This window comes from Rhyacophila brunnea, unplaced genomic scaffold (assembly GCF_057557595.1).
Source record: "Rhyacophila brunnea isolate RB1 unplaced genomic scaffold, BYU_Rbru_1.0 scaffold_13, whole genome shotgun sequence".
NCBI lineage: Eukaryota > Metazoa > Arthropoda > Insecta > Trichoptera > Rhyacophilidae > Rhyacophila > Rhyacophila brunnea.
This window is the reverse complement of record NW_028232785.1, coordinates 40,330,923-40,347,980: the sequence shown is the minus strand read 5'-3', so window position 1 is coordinate 40,347,980 and position 17,058 is coordinate 40,330,923. Positions and strand designations below refer to the sequence as shown.

The 17,058-nt window shown below is 36.9% G+C and overlaps 1 long non-coding RNA gene across 1 annotated transcript; it reads right to left on the bottom strand.

Annotated features, from left to right (window-relative positions):
• Positions 1-7,681: 7,681 nt before the first annotated feature.
• LOC147077517 (uncharacterized) lies at positions 7,682-13,068 on the bottom strand. The gene is made up of 3 exons (XR_015069841.1): positions 12,845-13,068; positions 11,271-11,411; positions 7,682-9,454 (listed from the first exon to the last, which is right to left on the bottom strand). It is a non-coding gene; the product is annotated as an uncharacterized LOC147077517 (long non-coding RNA).
• Between the last annotated feature and the right edge of the window lie 3,990 nt (positions 13,069-17,058).

Here is a 17,058-nt window from a genome sequence, read left to right as displayed (position 1 = left end):
TTGGTTGAACCAAACCATAGTAGATAAAAAATATTAATATATCTATAAAATATCCAACTTTATGTAAGTATAGTTAAATGGCATAATTTTAGATATTTTATAGGCGATTATTTTTGGATTATTATTTATTATGGCTTGGTTTCGCAGTGTTTAATTGAATTTTACAAAACTAACCAACACGCGTTTGGGAAATCAGATCAGTGTATTTTTGGCGTGTGACATGTAATACATGATTTATTTTTTCACACGACAAAAACGCACTCGATTTGATTCGAACCAACAATTGTTCGGTTATCAGCCGAACGCACTACCTTTACGCCACGGTATGGTACTGCAATCGTGACAATTATACAGTATAATATTATAGTTTAGAATTGTTCCGTTGCCTAGGCAGCGAATTTATTATTGTCGGCCATTTTCAATTCCTTACGTAAACAAACGATTAAACATCAGTGACAGTTGGTACTAATTTAGTAATATAAGTTAAAGTGTATAGAAATAAACCAACGGCGTTCCAATAAGCGGTCCTTTTTCTTGAGTGTGTAATTTAACAAGTTAATTAAGAGCTAGTCAAAGAATATAGTTTATCCCAAGTTTTGTTACGCCAAAGAAGTATAACTTCTAACGCGCGTACATAAGTACACACACAGATTTTTTTGTTTTCCTTCCTTCATTAGTATCACCTCTGTAGTGGTCAATGACTTCGGGCCTTGTCAGCATTATTTTGACAGTGTAAGAATTAGCAAGCCATTTAAACTATCGCACATCGTCACATCTGAAGTCAGCATATTTTACACGCATGACATCGAAGTGCAATAATGCAGAGGCCAGCAGATTTCTCAATTGCAAACTTCATCAGCAATGACTCACAATTTACGGGATATTTATGAATATAATTAGTTAGTCAGTCAAGATACCTATTATCAATCATAATCTCCGTCCGATCGGTAAGCTTCGTGTCAGCTCAGCATTCGATTCCACCGAGTTCGGATCTCGGAACAGTATCATAAGTATTGCAACATATAACTTGTACCAACTGTTTACGCTGCAAATAAACTCGCTCCTGCATCCAATACCAAATCTCAACTTCTCATCTATTCCTTCTGACGACCTCTTCATCCACAACACCATGACTCCCACACCTCTATGCAATGCCTGATCTACCTACTCCACGGAAGATGCCTGGTTCACGTCTAGGGACTAATTTTGTTGCTTGGTCCATCGCGGTTGAATATGGTGGCGTGAGGTTTGATGTCTTTGTTAACGTCGAAGACGTTTTTACAAAACATCGCTATCAGGTATATTTTGTTTTCGTGCACAAGGAAACGTGGGAAAGTCAGAATTCTCTTTTGTAGATAGATTAGAGCAGGGTTGGCGAACCTTTTTACGTCCGCGTGCCAAAATTACCCACAAATTATTTTTCGACTCTTGACGTGCCGAGCAGTTTTTCATGGAGAAAAAAAAAGTTTTTACGAATTCTATGTTAACATGATGATTTTCTAGATACCACTCACAGATAGCTTTTTACTTTCTTCAATTACGCCATACATTTTGGTCGACCAATTTTGAAACTGTCTGTCAGAATTACTACTACTAGCTTCACCAAGTTTTTGTTTCTTATTTGGTCCAGCCATTTTTGTGGGTAGTAATGAAATTATTTGTTACTGTAGGGAAGAGGAAGAGAGTCGCAAATACGGCCTCCTTATTAATAGGAATAAGACCAAGTTAATGGTTGTTGATCGGGCCAACCTTCTACCAACACCAAGTACACTCCAAAACCTCGAAACAGTCGACGAGTTTGTATATCTTGGATCGACCATCAGTGGAAAGGGCGGAAATAAGAAGCCGCACACAGATTGCAAAAAATGCGATGACACGCCTTATATGGAAGGATCGGGGAATTTCGATTGCCACAAAAATGATGCTTGTGCAAACATTAGTGTTCTCGATATTTCTATTCGGAGTCGAGTCCTGGACTCTGAAGGCAATTGATGCCTTTGAGATGTGGTGTTGGCGCCGAATGCTTCGCATTTCTTGGACGGACCACATGACGAACTAGTCAATCATCCAGAGACTGAATATAAAGGAACGGCTCTCGACGATATGTCTGAGAAGAATTCTGCAGTTTTTTGGACATATTGTCAGGCGCGGACCGGACAACCTGGAGAGACTGGTAGTTTTGGGTAGCCTCCAGGGAAGGCGAAGCAGAGGAAGAGTGTCTGCGCGATGGAGCGACCAAGTTAAAGAGCTGAATGGGGGCACTATCCATTCTGCCCTGAGAGAAGCGGAAGATCGAGAAGGATGGAAAGTCTTGGTCGCTCAAAGGATGGCGAAATTTAAATGTGGCCACGATCCTCAGCCATGAGTGCACGACCAAGAAGAGAAGAGTAGGTATACTTAGTTTGAATTTTTAAGCACAAATCCACACCAGAATTGCTCCAATCATATGAAGCATTCTCTCGCTACAGTGGTCTCAAGCATTGTAAATCAATCAAAATCAAAGGTTCGCTGCACAACTTCCCCCATCGCCTGATGAGGTTAGTGCGATAATACTATATTTGACGCATAAAGCCTAAAGACTGACTAATGAAATTTTATATTTACATTAAACGTAATGCTTATTCTTGAAGAGTATTTGCTGTTATTTTGTATACAATGCAAACTGTCATTTGAGTACCTTGGTATCAAAGTGGGACAAACGCCACCTCCCACTAAATTCATGTTATAATTGATTTTGGTACTGTAAGTGATGCTCTTTTCAAAAAATCCACCAAAAATATCAAAAACGTTAGTTTTCATAGAGATTTTTGAGTTTAAGGTTGGTATGTTATTTGGAAAACGGACACTTTTCACACATGTTTGTGAGTCTTCTGTAAAATTTTGTAAATGGCTTATGTCCCACTTTGATACTAAGCTACTCATTTATTATTATTGTAGGTATTTTTCTCTCTCTTCAAACGCGTGCCATGCAAAATCACCTCTCGTGCCACTGGTCGTACGCGTGTCATAGGTTCGCCACCACTGGATTAGGGCATTTTCGTAGGTATGGAATATGCATAGGTGCTTTGGTGTTCGTACCTGTTGGTTTAGGTTTAGGTCAAAATTATTAGTTCAAAAGAAAAAAAACGTACGCTGGTAATATGTATATATTATATTGATTATGTATATTTTGACTACAAAAAGCGCATGCACATTGAAATAAAATAAAAATCGCTAAGATATTTTTTAATACTACAGCCCATGAGGCTTACTGGCAGTAGTGTAGTAGTAGCAGTAGAGAAACAATCAGAAGCCTTGAAAGAATCACATAATTATACTATGACCTTACCGGAAAACTAAGCCGGAGCTCCCAGATGGAAATCCAGTACTTTGTCCGAAAATTTGTACGTATGCAGTTCACCGTGAAAAGTTTATCGGAAATATGGTCGTATATTAAAGACCGTCCAACCTCTTTGGGTCGTATAATACTGAAATATGATTCATGTCTAAATAAAACATGGTTCTTGTCGGTTTACACTTTACAGGAGTCCAGCAGCAAAAAAAAAATTGAAAATAGGTGGTAGAATTGTAGATTTTTGGGTTTCCACCGTGTGTCCCTCTTCCTTCTTTCCTCGACGTTTCGGGCTCGTTGCAGAGGCCATTGTCATGTATCATATAACTCTTGATAATGGCCTGTGCAACGAGCCCGAAACGTCGAGGAAAGAAGGAAGGACAATATCAATATCAAATTTATTTATTTTACATATAATGAACATAACAAATTATACATTTAAAGCGTTCACGACATGACATAAAATAAGTGTCCGGAGCGATTTCATTAATACTTTGGACGCGGAAGACGCACACGGTGCGTAATGACCAGGCGGCCGATCGATGTAATTAACGTGCATTTTAAAGGGGGCAAATAAAATCTCATTATCTATTCAGCAGCGAAAGCGTTAAGCATGGTTATTGCCCTCCCAATTGGCATTACTAATGGCAGGTTAGTACTGCACCTTGGGAGAACAAACAACGGATGCCTTCGATTACTAAGGTAATTATCAGAGACACACAAGCCAACACCACCAAGATTGGCAGAGTTCACATTTTTCGACTCACGGTGGAAACCCAAAAATCTACTACGATAAAAAAACAACCGTGAAAGCCTCAAACATTATATAAGTGGTCGAAATACTGTACTATTTGTTAGGTTAGGTTTTGATTCTTGAATTTGGCCAAAATCGGTTATGAAAATTGGTGCGGTTCTTGTAAATCGACTTGTACCTAAAACACTTACAAAATATGTCATATTGAATCTAATAAAATTGGAACATTATTGTCTGTAATGCTCCACGAACAACGCCTAATGACCGTATAGTATACGGTCATCTCTTTCCGATAAGAAATATCACGGTGAAATTTAATACGTACAATTTGCATATAACCGTACCTTACGCATTAGACTATGAGCTGCCTATAAACTTGGCAGTTATGACATAAATACAGAAAATAGGTAACACTAAGTACTTTATATATGAAATCTTATCGTTTAGTCATAATTAGGGAATCCAATCCCGAAGTAAAATTTTGATACCGGGATTAATAAATAGCGGATCATAATTCATTGGATAGGACACTCTATCATAATTTCCCAGACTGAGCATATCTCACCGCGTGGTACACTGCACTGTTTACTGTCGTTCCTGTATTTTGTATCATTGTATTTTGTTATCCGTAAAATAAACTCTCTCCTCAAAGAAATACTCAATTACTTCCGGGCACTCATTATCAAAATACTTTCGTACTGTGCAATGCGCCTACTGCGCGACGTTAAGGAAATATTACGCTTCAGTTTAAGCGCAGGGATTCACATCTTCTCTTTCTCTTACTACTCCCGACAGGCCATAAGTGATTCGATACGAATCAGTGATATGACGAGGTCACGCGAGCTTTCGCATAGTTAATTTGAAAATGATTTGTACGTAACTGCTAAAGGAAATAAAAATAGCAATGGTTAATGCTTTTTCGTTAAAATCCCAATGAAATCGTATTATAAACTGAATATATTATGTACACACTTTTTACAGTTTAGCACGTTTTTTTAGCTCGTATTCTTGTTTGTCCGGTGGTTGTTTATCCAGTACAAATCTTGCAATCGATTTTTAACTAACTTCCCGACTAGCTAGACATTTGAAACTTTTAGAATATATCAGAACACGATGCAAATGCATTCTTTTAATACTGTTAGCCATCTTTAAGTAGAATAATTGAATTCATTTTCAGTTAATTCTGTTTTGTATGAAAAGTTATTTCGGAAGAAATCCGTAATCCAATCCACTATTATTGGTTGCTAAGGGGGTGGTCCTAGCAACTAAATTATTAATATATACGTGCGTTACTATGAAAATCAAAATGACATTTCAGTATTCTATATTTGTTAGTTTGTTCTTTGTCCTAAATTATTAATACATAGAATTGTCTATAGTTTATATGTTTCAACATACAATTTTAAAACTTGGCATAAAAAAAGTTCTTTTTATCTTATAATTATTTACAGTGACGTCCCGTGGGGGTAGGCAGATTGAGCGTCGCTTGGGGGCGGCAGATACTCGAAGGGCGGCAAATCGAGGAGAATTATTTGGTATTATATAGAAATAGCTACCTAAATTAGTTATATAACCAGAGCGTTGGAGATGTTTTTTTCCGGATGTTTTTTTTTATCCACTGCTTACTAGAGTACATATTTTAGTATGATGTCACCACGCTTCGCGAGGAATTTTTGTTTTATTTTTGACTGCTCGGTTTCGTATACAAAATGCCTATAAAAAATATTTTTACTACTCTTGGCACGTAGACGCATTATGAATGATAAATGTAAAACACCAAAAAACCATAATAAATCAGTCATAATATAATAATATAATGTCATTTACTCAGACATGGCGCCGAACAAGCGACGTAGGTAGGTATTGAAACAAAATAATATTACCTATATAGATTTCAACGTTGGTGACGAAACAAGGAGAATTATAGTAGAGATTTATAGATAGGTACATACTTCCGTATTTGTTAATTTATCCAAATATTTTTGCCAGTCATTCCCGAGATTTAAAAGTTGCCGGATGTACCTATTGCTAAATAGATATTCATAATTATTATTAATCCATTGACATTTGTCATAATCAATTAGTATTCGTGCATATAATACTATTTACATTAAGTACCAGCTAATTGTATTAAAAATGTACACTAGTAGGTACCTACCTAGATTATATCGTATTTATCGTGCTGTGAATAACAATACCTTCTTTTAAGTCATTTTTTGTAAAAATATTTTGTGCTGATAATAGTGTGGATTTGGGTATTTTATTTCAATCATCAACGGTTGAGTGTTGAGACTATTAATTAATAGTGTATTTATGATTAAAAATAGGTTTATATTAAATAAATAATGAGGAAAATTATTGTGTTTACATATTGTAGGGTACAATAATAGCATAGAAAAAATGGTGTAATGCGTGCGTCTGCGTAGGTATTACTAAATGGTACAGACCAAATGTGTCAGACATATCAACCAAATGGCATCTCAGACTCTGGTGATTTGGGTAAGTGTTTAACTAATATTATATTTATTCGCTTATTTATTTATTAATATCTAAATTTAATTTTTTATGATTCAGCTTAGTGGTAGGTATATATTTTGTTAGTAATGTATCCATCCATACCATGCCCCCCACAAGGGGGGGGTGACAGGGCTCTAGCCTGGGTCCCGGGCTCGATAAGTGAAATAAACACATATCACAAATTTGCTCTAATAGCAAAAAATTCGCCTGCGGCGCTATTTTCTTCAATAATATTAATATTTAAAATTATGTGGTTGTACAATACAATTTATAATTGTGTAGCGATACTCAAAAACTCCATAATTCAAATGGGTGTATTACAATATACAAAAAAACACTAAATATACGCATCAATTTTAACGCGTACACCATTTGGAAAACATTACTGTAGAGCGTCACACTGCCTTTATCCTAAGCGATAGGTAGGGGGGCTGCCAAAGATCCTTGCCTGGGGGCCCGCTTCAGGATGCGGGGGCCATGCTTCATACAACACATTTCTTAGATATTGGAGTAATGAAAGGATGATAAAAAATGGGGCGGCATTTTGACGCTGCCTAGGGGCGGCATTTTGTCTAGGGACGTCACTGATTATTTACGACTTCATTTCTATGGGTTTAGGGTGCGATTCACCAAAATCCCTTCTAGATCCTATGCGGTTATTCCGGAATTCACGGCTACACCAAACCGACGCGTGCAATCACAAGAGCCACGTCTAGCATTCTACTTCATTATTTGTTTCTATCGCTAGCAATCCAGTTTACATAATTCCGTGCATCTTCACTTAAAACTTGTATATAAATGGTGTAGAAATACATGAGGAAATCATCGCCAACATTCGACAATGGATTTAGAACAGAACTACAAGCAATCTACGTGCTACAGGTCTGACGTGGCGCTGGACTGAAGGAAATGGCTCAACGTCATCCTTACCTTATGCTCCGCTGCTGGAGCAGACGTAACAGGGTAAAGTGAATATTTATATTTCAAATTAACCTGTTTCTAGGATATTTGATTATATCCCAGGGCAAAATCTATAATTCCCATAATATTCTGTAAAAATATTGATTTCTCCTTCTTTTGACCATGTTCGATCCTAATAGGATTATGACAACAGATTTGTTTTTACGAGAGATGGGTGTTAGCCACTTGCTCAACCTATTAGGTCCATACTCTGACTCCAAACACAAATTGAAAAATAATGTGTATTTGCCAGACCCAGGATTAGAACCTAGGACCACGACGCTATAGGCCATCGCAACACACAATATAAACTATAACCATTTTCATCAACACATGCAGCCTTAATCAAACACCTAACCTAATTTAATAATTTTCTACATTATCTCTTGAGATTAACATTTGCTGCAACGAGCCCAAAACTTTGTAAAGGAGAAATAGTACACCTAACGGTCTAATGTTATCAGCTGCGCGACCTCAAGAGGGGGAGGTGAACTATTGCTCGAACACGTCATTCCAACAGAGGAAACCTTCGTCTCATTTACATGAACAAGTTTATGTCGCTTCAAATGAATGGAATCTCTAAATTTTTTATCACACACATCACACCCAAAGGGCATCAGATCACTATGAATCTTTTTATGTTTCCTAATGTTGCCAGAATAGTTACTTCTGTACTCACACACATCGCATTTGAGCCGTTTCTCTCCTGTATGTCCCCTAACGTGAACTCTCAAAAATTTAGCTCGGGTTGTTTTAAACGGGCAGATTTTACAAGTGAAAGGAAATTCGCCATTGTGTTTCAACTTGTGATATTTTAACTCGCTCGCGGTTTTAGTTTTATATGGACAAACGTGGCATTTGTATGCAAAATCATTATCATGCGTTGTCCTTACATGTCTATCTAAATTCTGTGATCTCTTCGTTACAAAACTACATTGATTACATTTGTGAATTAATTCCATAGTATGACAAAGTTTATGACTTTTCAACACACTTGCCAGTGTACATTTATAAGTGCAAACATCGCATTTATAAGGATGATCACCGGAATGTACCGCACTGTGTCTCTTTAAATCGATTTTTCTTCTGCAAATAAAATTACACTCATCGCATTTAATATTCTTTTCCAAATTGTGCGTTTCTTTGTGTTTAAGCAGTGCGTTCTTTGTTTTTGATTTGTGTTCACATTTATCACACGCAAACACCTGATCACTGTGTGTTAATCTGTGTCGTCGCAAACCCTCAGAGGTATTAGTTTTAAACGTGCAATCAGTATTGTTACATTGATACAGTTTCGTGGTGTTATGAGTCAACTTATGCCGGCGCAGATCCAAATATTTCTTGCCTGTATAGTTACATACATCACACGTGTACAAGTTTAAATCTGAATGACACTTTTTGATGTGCTGTTTATAGGCCACGCTTAGTTTATAAGTAAATTCACAATAATTACACTTTGAAGAATTGTTTTTTAGAATTCCACAGTTGTATTCTATCAACAATTGTTTATGTATTTCTTTATGTTTAATTAATAATTCAATTCTTTCAAACACACTAAAGCAAACACTACATACAAAATGGTCTTTAAAATCTGCAATTTTTGTTAATATTATATTGACAACTTTCAGAGTATCAACGTTTTGTTTTTTAATACATATTTCTATCGCTTGGGAACCCTGTTGTTTATTTTTTAATTGTATGTCACTGGCATCATTGCTTATATCGACGGGCTTATACTTGGAAGAGCTGCCATCGGATAAGTTCGATCTCTCTTTCTTTATATAGTAATTCTCTTCGATATTATAACTGCCAAAATTGTACGGTTTGATAGTATCTTCATCACATATATTCGATTCTTGTTTAATGATAGGTTCTTCCTTTATTGTGATCTCCTGCAAAAAAATAAACAAACTATTATTTTATAAATACGCAAGTATTGGCCGAGGATCACGAGATGAAAATGTGGTACAGTGGAACCTCTCATAACGAGCATAATTCATTCCAGAATCATACTCGTCCAGCGAAAATTTTTCCGATATAAATTAATGTAAAATACGATGCGTTCCACGCCGAAAAAATACTCATTTTTTGAAGTTATACTTCTTTTGGCGCGTTTAGTAGAGGGTAACATTGAGTGCTCGGCCATAGTGATTTGGCGGGCGCGGCAGCGTCTTGTGAAACTCAAACGTATAACCGTGTGTATTATGCCCCAAAAAGACACTGTCTACGATTATTTTACACACGGTTATACGTTTGAGTTTCGCAAGGCGCCGCCGCGCGACCACTACGTTCTTGCACTGAGAGCTGCGCGCACACACCGTTACGAAGGTGCGACATGATGAAGTTAGCCGTGAACGTGATCAGGGTATACCACCGCCATCTTTAGATTAATAAAGCCTGAGCATAACTTTTTGCACAAGCTACTAGTGGTCTACTTTTCAGCTGTCAAAATCAGATCCCAGATTGTTTGGCCTTTCTCGTTTCAAATTGATTTATAAAAAATTCTCAAATCAAATATATTAACTATCAGTGTTATTAATAAATAATATACAGTCCTGTTATTCATCAGCTGTTAAAGTCAGACTAGTCCGTCACACAAAAACCGGTGGTTATATCAATTTCCAAAAAAAATGTAGCATTGATCTATGCAGTACATTTGTCAAAGGTGTGTTAATGCTAGTGTATTATTTATCATGTAACTTATCTATCCAAATCAAACCATTCCCCGTGTGAACACGACAGACGTGTCAGTATGAGCACTCTATATAACAATTACAGGTCATCCATCGACAACAACGGGAGGGGCGGAAAAAGTAGAACCAGTCGTTGTGAATGTATCGGCTTTCTACTTGAGTCGGCAATGGGTATACCCAACGCGCATGTGGGAATCAGTCAGCTGTATACAAACGCAAGGTAGTCAGCATAACACGTGGTTATTTTGAAAATAGTGAAGCAGGTCATGTACTTATTACATTTTATTTGTATTTATTAATTGTCAATAATTATCTATATACACTGATATATATATATTATTAATTTATTGAAGTTATACTTCTTTTGGGACGTTTGGTAGAGAGTGAAATTGAGAGCTGCACGCACACACCGTTACAAAAGTGCGCGACAGTATGAAGTTAGATGCGAATCAGTCAGCTGTATGATAAGTGTGATAGTAGAATTATTGTTCTGTTGCCTATGCAACGAATCTTTTATTGTCGGCCATTTGCAATTCTTTACGTAAACAAACGATTAAACGTCAGTGTCAGCTGTTACTTTAAAAATAAAAACAACGAAAAATAATTGTATAATTTAGTAATGTAAGTTAAAGTGTATAGAAATAAACCAACGGCGCTCCAATAAGCGGCCCCTTTTCTTGAGTGTGTAATTTAACAAGATATTTAAGAGCTGATGATGAAGTGATTGGTACGAATGCAGCTCCACCGAACTGTTCCGGGTAGCAGACGACAAAGATAAGATCGCCTTGATGGTGGCCGACCTCCGCTAGGGGATGGCACAATAAGAAGAATTAAGAGCTAGTCGAAGAATCTAGGTTATCACAAGTTTTGTTTTTGTTTTGTTACGCCAAAGTATAACTTCTAACGCGCGTACATAAGTACACACACCGATTTTTTTAAAATATGATTTATGTCATGTTGTGAACGTCTTCGACACGCAATTTGTAAAGCTCACTATAAATAATTATCGAATCACCTGTGAATCGAAATGAACCACTCCTCTGCTTGTGTGATCAGAATCAACGTCGAATCTGGATTGATTGTCTTGTAACTGATGAGAGTAAGCAGGGTCATATTCGATTTTTATTTCGTTCATGGGGACAATTTGTGGTGGTACCTAAAAGAATAAATGTTTATTTTGTATAAATAATATTAAAAAAGAAATAAAGAGTCTGTCTTCTATAAGCTGGCGTGAGGTTTCCACCCGTTTCAGCATCTTAACACTGCATTCCCTTTCATTCCCTCCCATTGAAAACTTGCAACAGTTGAACGCGATGGCACGATGGTTTCCGTCCGCAAACGACGTGGAGCGAACGCCAGCTTATAGAAGACAGACTCTACGTCTAGTGACATCGGCAATATAATATTATGTCTAGTTGCGAGTAAAATCACAAGATCATGTTTTCTATAATCTTTTCCCTAGCTGTGACGTTTTGTAGGGCTAGGCAGGTCATGCGTTGCATAGGGGCGCCATAATATAAAGGGCGGCGAAAAAGTGGCATATTCCGCGGTTGAAGCGAAATGAAGTTGTAAATATGGAAGTCAGTGACTCTGCTAGACTTTCTTAACCACTCTGTCTTAAAAATTAATAAAAAAATTAATTATGGATATTTTTTCAAAATGGACCCCCCCAGTCATTTTTCAGGTTAGGTTAGGCGAAATGTGTTGGAATCGCGCATGCGCAACAAAAATAACTTTGTTTTATTTTCAATCATAATCTGTATCCGACAATGAAGTGGACCAGCGCCATCATAAGATACAAAGCCTGAGCATATCTTTTTGCACAAGCATATTTCTCAAACGAATGGTCCCACCGTTCAGCTGTCAAAATCAGATCTCAGATTGCCTGACACATCGATTTGAAAAACCACACCTCACGCGAATACTCAAAAAAGACGAGACTGAAACTCCAGTATCGAACTAATATTGTATTTCAATGATGGCTCGCTGACGGAAAGACTGAAATCTCTATTTCAAAACGTTCGCGACCGAAATCGAAGAGACGCGACATGCTAGTCTCCCAGTCACCCATAAAACAGTGGTACCAATAGCAGTAGATTCCATGAAAATCATATTTTCTTACCAAAATTGGTAGCACTGAACAAGAAATAACAAGTCAAAAGTTAAAGATGGGCGAACCGATTTTTAATTTAAAATATGTGGCCGATGTTGATAAATATGCCTGCCTGTACAATTACAGGCTGCTAGAATATTCCCGTAAAGATATTACGGAAAAGGCTTAGAATAAATAAGAAAGACAATGGGTTTGACAGTTTGAGGTTATGAGATTATTATTTTAAGTGGGTTTCGGTAGCGCCGTGTGCGAAGCATCAGTCACTGGTTAGTTTATGACTTTCATCACCAACCAGTTCATCAGATTTTAGTTTCTGCGTAAGCGGATGGCCTTAATGTTATTGTTAGTCGGCTTTGAGTATACTAGTAGCGGGAAATCAATACAAGGGACGTAGGATACAGATGAATGTAGCACTGTTTACGTAATTGAATAAATGCACATAGTTTGAAATTATTAATATTAACAAAAAAAAATACCTCAATATCGGCCAACCTGTCAGTGACATTCTCTTCTCTTGGTGTAGAAACACCTCGAATGGACCTTTCTCGAGCATATGACGTACAATGTGAATTTAAAAGTGAGTTATGATCTTCTGCATTTGCTTTATATTCTTCAAGCTCTTGTTTAATGTCCATGTTGACACATCAAGTCTGAAATCTATATTATGACGTTAGTAATTGCACGGCGGACATTTTGTTTTTGTTTAATGCCAATAATTGCCAATCGATAATTCAGATTTATTGCCATTATAAAAAATGACAAGACAATTTCAGAATTATTAGACCTCTTTGTTATTAATATTAGTAGAAGAAAATAAAATCAAAATTTATTCCATTTCATGAAATCCCCAAAATTATCGCTTCATGTCGTGAATAATTTAATTTGGCTGTCTGAGCTAGATAGGTTATAATGATGATAAAAAATCATACTATTACTAGATACTTGGCCCTCCTTCCACGGCGCAACTGAAATCTGACAGAACTGGTTTATGAAGGAACTCATAAACTGGCCAATGTGATGCTTCGAACACGGCGCTACTGAAACCACTTGAAATAATAATCACATAACCTCAAACTGTCAAACTGAACCATCAGCTGTTTTGTACAAAAACCGACAACACGCACGCTGCTGCGTTTATTCGAATAGAATTAAATTATTTCAATTTTGCTTATCTTGTACTTTTTACGTTTTGGGTTGTTAATGATTTTTATAGCATAACACATATTCGCAGTGCGGCCAATTTTGGTAAGAAAATATGATTTTTCACCGAATCTAATGATGTTGGTACCACTGTTTTACGGTGACTGGAAACTTCAGAGACCGCGCGACTAGCATGTCGCGTCTCTTCGCGACCGTTTTGAAGCTGAGAGATTCCAGTCTCGCCGTCAGCGAGCCGCCATTGAAATACATTAGCTAGATACTGGCTGGAATTTTAGTTTCAGTTCCGTCGGACTTCAATTGCGCCGTGGGAGGATGGTTCTCGTCCGTGGTGGTTTAGCGAGCGCGGGGCGGGCAACTCAAACGTATGAACACGTCTCGACGTGTCCGTAGACAATGCGCGGGGACGGGTGTTCGCGCGTGTTGTTTTGGCGCGTCTAGCTCGACGCAGGCAAGATCGTACATGCGGCGGGCTCTTCCCATACTGCGCGCATAGAGGTGTCCGCACTGAATGGACGGGCGCCGACGCGGGAAACGAGCGAGTTGCGGGTGTCTCAAACCATCATGAGCTTACCGCGCGCGTCTGGTGTATTTGTGGTATTATTTTCACAAAGCAAAGATAGTGCGAAGTGATGTAAAGTAGGTATACGTTTTATAACGTTGCACTTTTTACTACACTGATACGCCTCTTTTCCTTATTACGTCGCATAAAATTATATCAAATGATATTCACTTGTATTAATATAATATGTAGTTCTAAATAAATATATATTATGTAAAAATAATATCTTTAAATTTCAATAATTCTTAACGCACATATAATTTTGTATACTTATCTTACTTATATTTATAAAGGTAGGTAAGTACATAAAAACTGTTTTTTTTGTTGTCTATAATTATTCAATATTCTTTCTCATTTATCTAATTTCTCTGTATTTAAATTATAATATGATTAACTATAACTATTATAGTTTATTTGGAAACTTTGCTTGTTCAATATCTTTTTCTAGTCTATTTATACATATTTTTAGTCTATGTAACTGTTTGTTTTCCTTAATAAAAAAATATAAACATAATAAAATATATTAAGTAGGTACATCATTTCCATCCTAGAGCCGGGGTGCAAAGTTATGAAGCGTACATTCTACACCTACATTCACACCATATGAACCGAAAAGTCTTTTTTAAACTTTAACTTACATATTATCCAATATATAATCAAATTATAAAATCGACCAAGGGTACTTGATGGAATTTGAATTTAAATTCATAAATATAAATTTACCAAATAAACAGGAATTAACTGTATCAGATGACAGTGTGTATTCACCATTGGTGGTGTTTGAAGATGCCAAAAGGCGATAGTCGGATCGCAAAAAATGACTCAAAAAGAATAGAAAAAAACTTAGATAAATTAGAATATACTTAATCAAATATTTTCTCATGTTACTCTTTTTCGAAAAACTTGTCTGGTTGTTCCCGCAGTTTCTTGTATAAGTTATAAAATTCTTCTGTTAAATTAGTGCTTTCCATATTGATTTCATTGGCCCCATATTTTGCTGCAAAGTTTTGCCATTTCAAATAGGAGTTTTCCAGTAAAAACTTTTCTGTGTTTATGGTTTCCTATCCCTGATTTTACGCTGAACACGACTGGACGCGCGCGGGCTACTACGGACACTCTACCCGTGCCCGTCCCCGCGCCTATTCCGCGTCGAAGACGCCCCATGACTACGGCCAAGCGCTACTGTCGACCCAAGGTACTTGATGGAAGTTGTGTTTAAATTCTAATGGATTAGGTACATAAAACATGGAATAGTACAAAACTTAAATCCATTAGAAAAAAATCATACCTACACTCATTTTTATAAAAATGTACCTACATAGGTAGAGTATTAAGCCACAATGGCCGAGCGGCTCAATCGTCGGCCTATAACGACGTGGTTTCCGGGTTCGAATCCTGCGTCGGGCAAATACAATATTAGATTTACAATAAATTTTAAACAGGTACCCAATCATTTGGAAAATGAAAATCTTCTAATTAATAAATGCTGACTCAAATAAATAATTTAAGGAAATCCTTCTGGTTATTTTCAGGAGTATGGTTATTTCCATGGTTACCTGAGCAATTTTAAAAGTCATTTCGGTAGAATCTCTTCTATTAAAACAAATCTAAAATCAGAATAAGTAATAATATGTTAGAAAGTATAATATTTTAAAATTCTGGATTTAAGTTTTGTAATATTTCATTTGAGTCGTTTTTTGCAACCCGTGTTTCGCCTTTTGGTATCTTCAGGCACTATGCACAATCGCCTATAGTAAACTACTCACTGACGTTGAATTTAAATTCAAATTCCATGTATCCACGGTCGTAGGTAATATTATTTTTATTTATTTATGGAATTTATTTTTATTATACTGGCAATGAAAAAAATACCACGCCAACTTTAATCTATGGGTAACGCTTTTGTGAGCTAATCATCTGAAAATGGATGTAAAAACCGAACCGGATGATGGTGAACCAGACGAAGAAGTTCGGAGTAGGTCTGATCCAGTGATCAAGATACCATACAGTCCGGATGCCGGCCTTTACTCATTAAAGGAAGAGATCGTAGACGTAGACCATGACAGTTGCACTTTTGAGGCTAGTTTTTCAAAACCTATTTAACGTGAGTTGTTTCCAGTGACGTCCCGTGGGGGTAGGCAGATTGAGCGTCGCTTGGGGGCGGCAGTTACCCAAAGGGCGGCAAATCTAGGAGAATCATTAGGTATATATAGAAACTACCTAAACTTAGTAATAGCGGAAATATCTTTCCATTAGAAAATTCAGCTCACTGGTTGGATAAAAAAATATTAATTAGGTAGATACTATAAGAGTTTTAACAACGCTTTATTTTTTGTCGGTTTTGCGATGTCTAGTTTACTTCTGTTTTTCTTGGTGAACAGCAATGACACGTGCATACCTAATTTTTAATTAATCCAAATATATAATGTTTGAGGCTTTTACGGTTGTTTTTTATCGTAGTATATTCTTGGGTTTTCACCGTGTCTCCTTCTTCCTCCTTTACTCGACGTTTCGGGCTCGTTGTAGAGGCCATTATCAAGAGATATGTTTTATGATGAAATGTAGTGTATGTATGTGAATGTAAACGTTGCTCTAAGAATGACAAAATGAATCCGATTATCTAAGAGCAAACCTTGCTCAGAGTAATCTGTCAATCATTACATTAAATCCACAGAAACCCTGAAAATATCAATAGGGATGATGGATTACGGTTAAAAACGTCATGGCTTCCGGCACTATCAGCAAAATCTAATATTCGAGCCAGTATCCCCGGTCGTAATGATTGACAGATTACTCTTCTCTTGATAATGGCCTCTGCAACGAGCCCGAAACGTCGAGTAAAGAAGGAAGAAGGAGACACGGTGAAATCCCAAGAATATACTACGATAATCCAAATATGTTTGCCAGTCACTCACGAGTTTTGGAAGTTGTCAGGTGCATTTTTAACTGTACCTTTCTGAAACCGTAGAC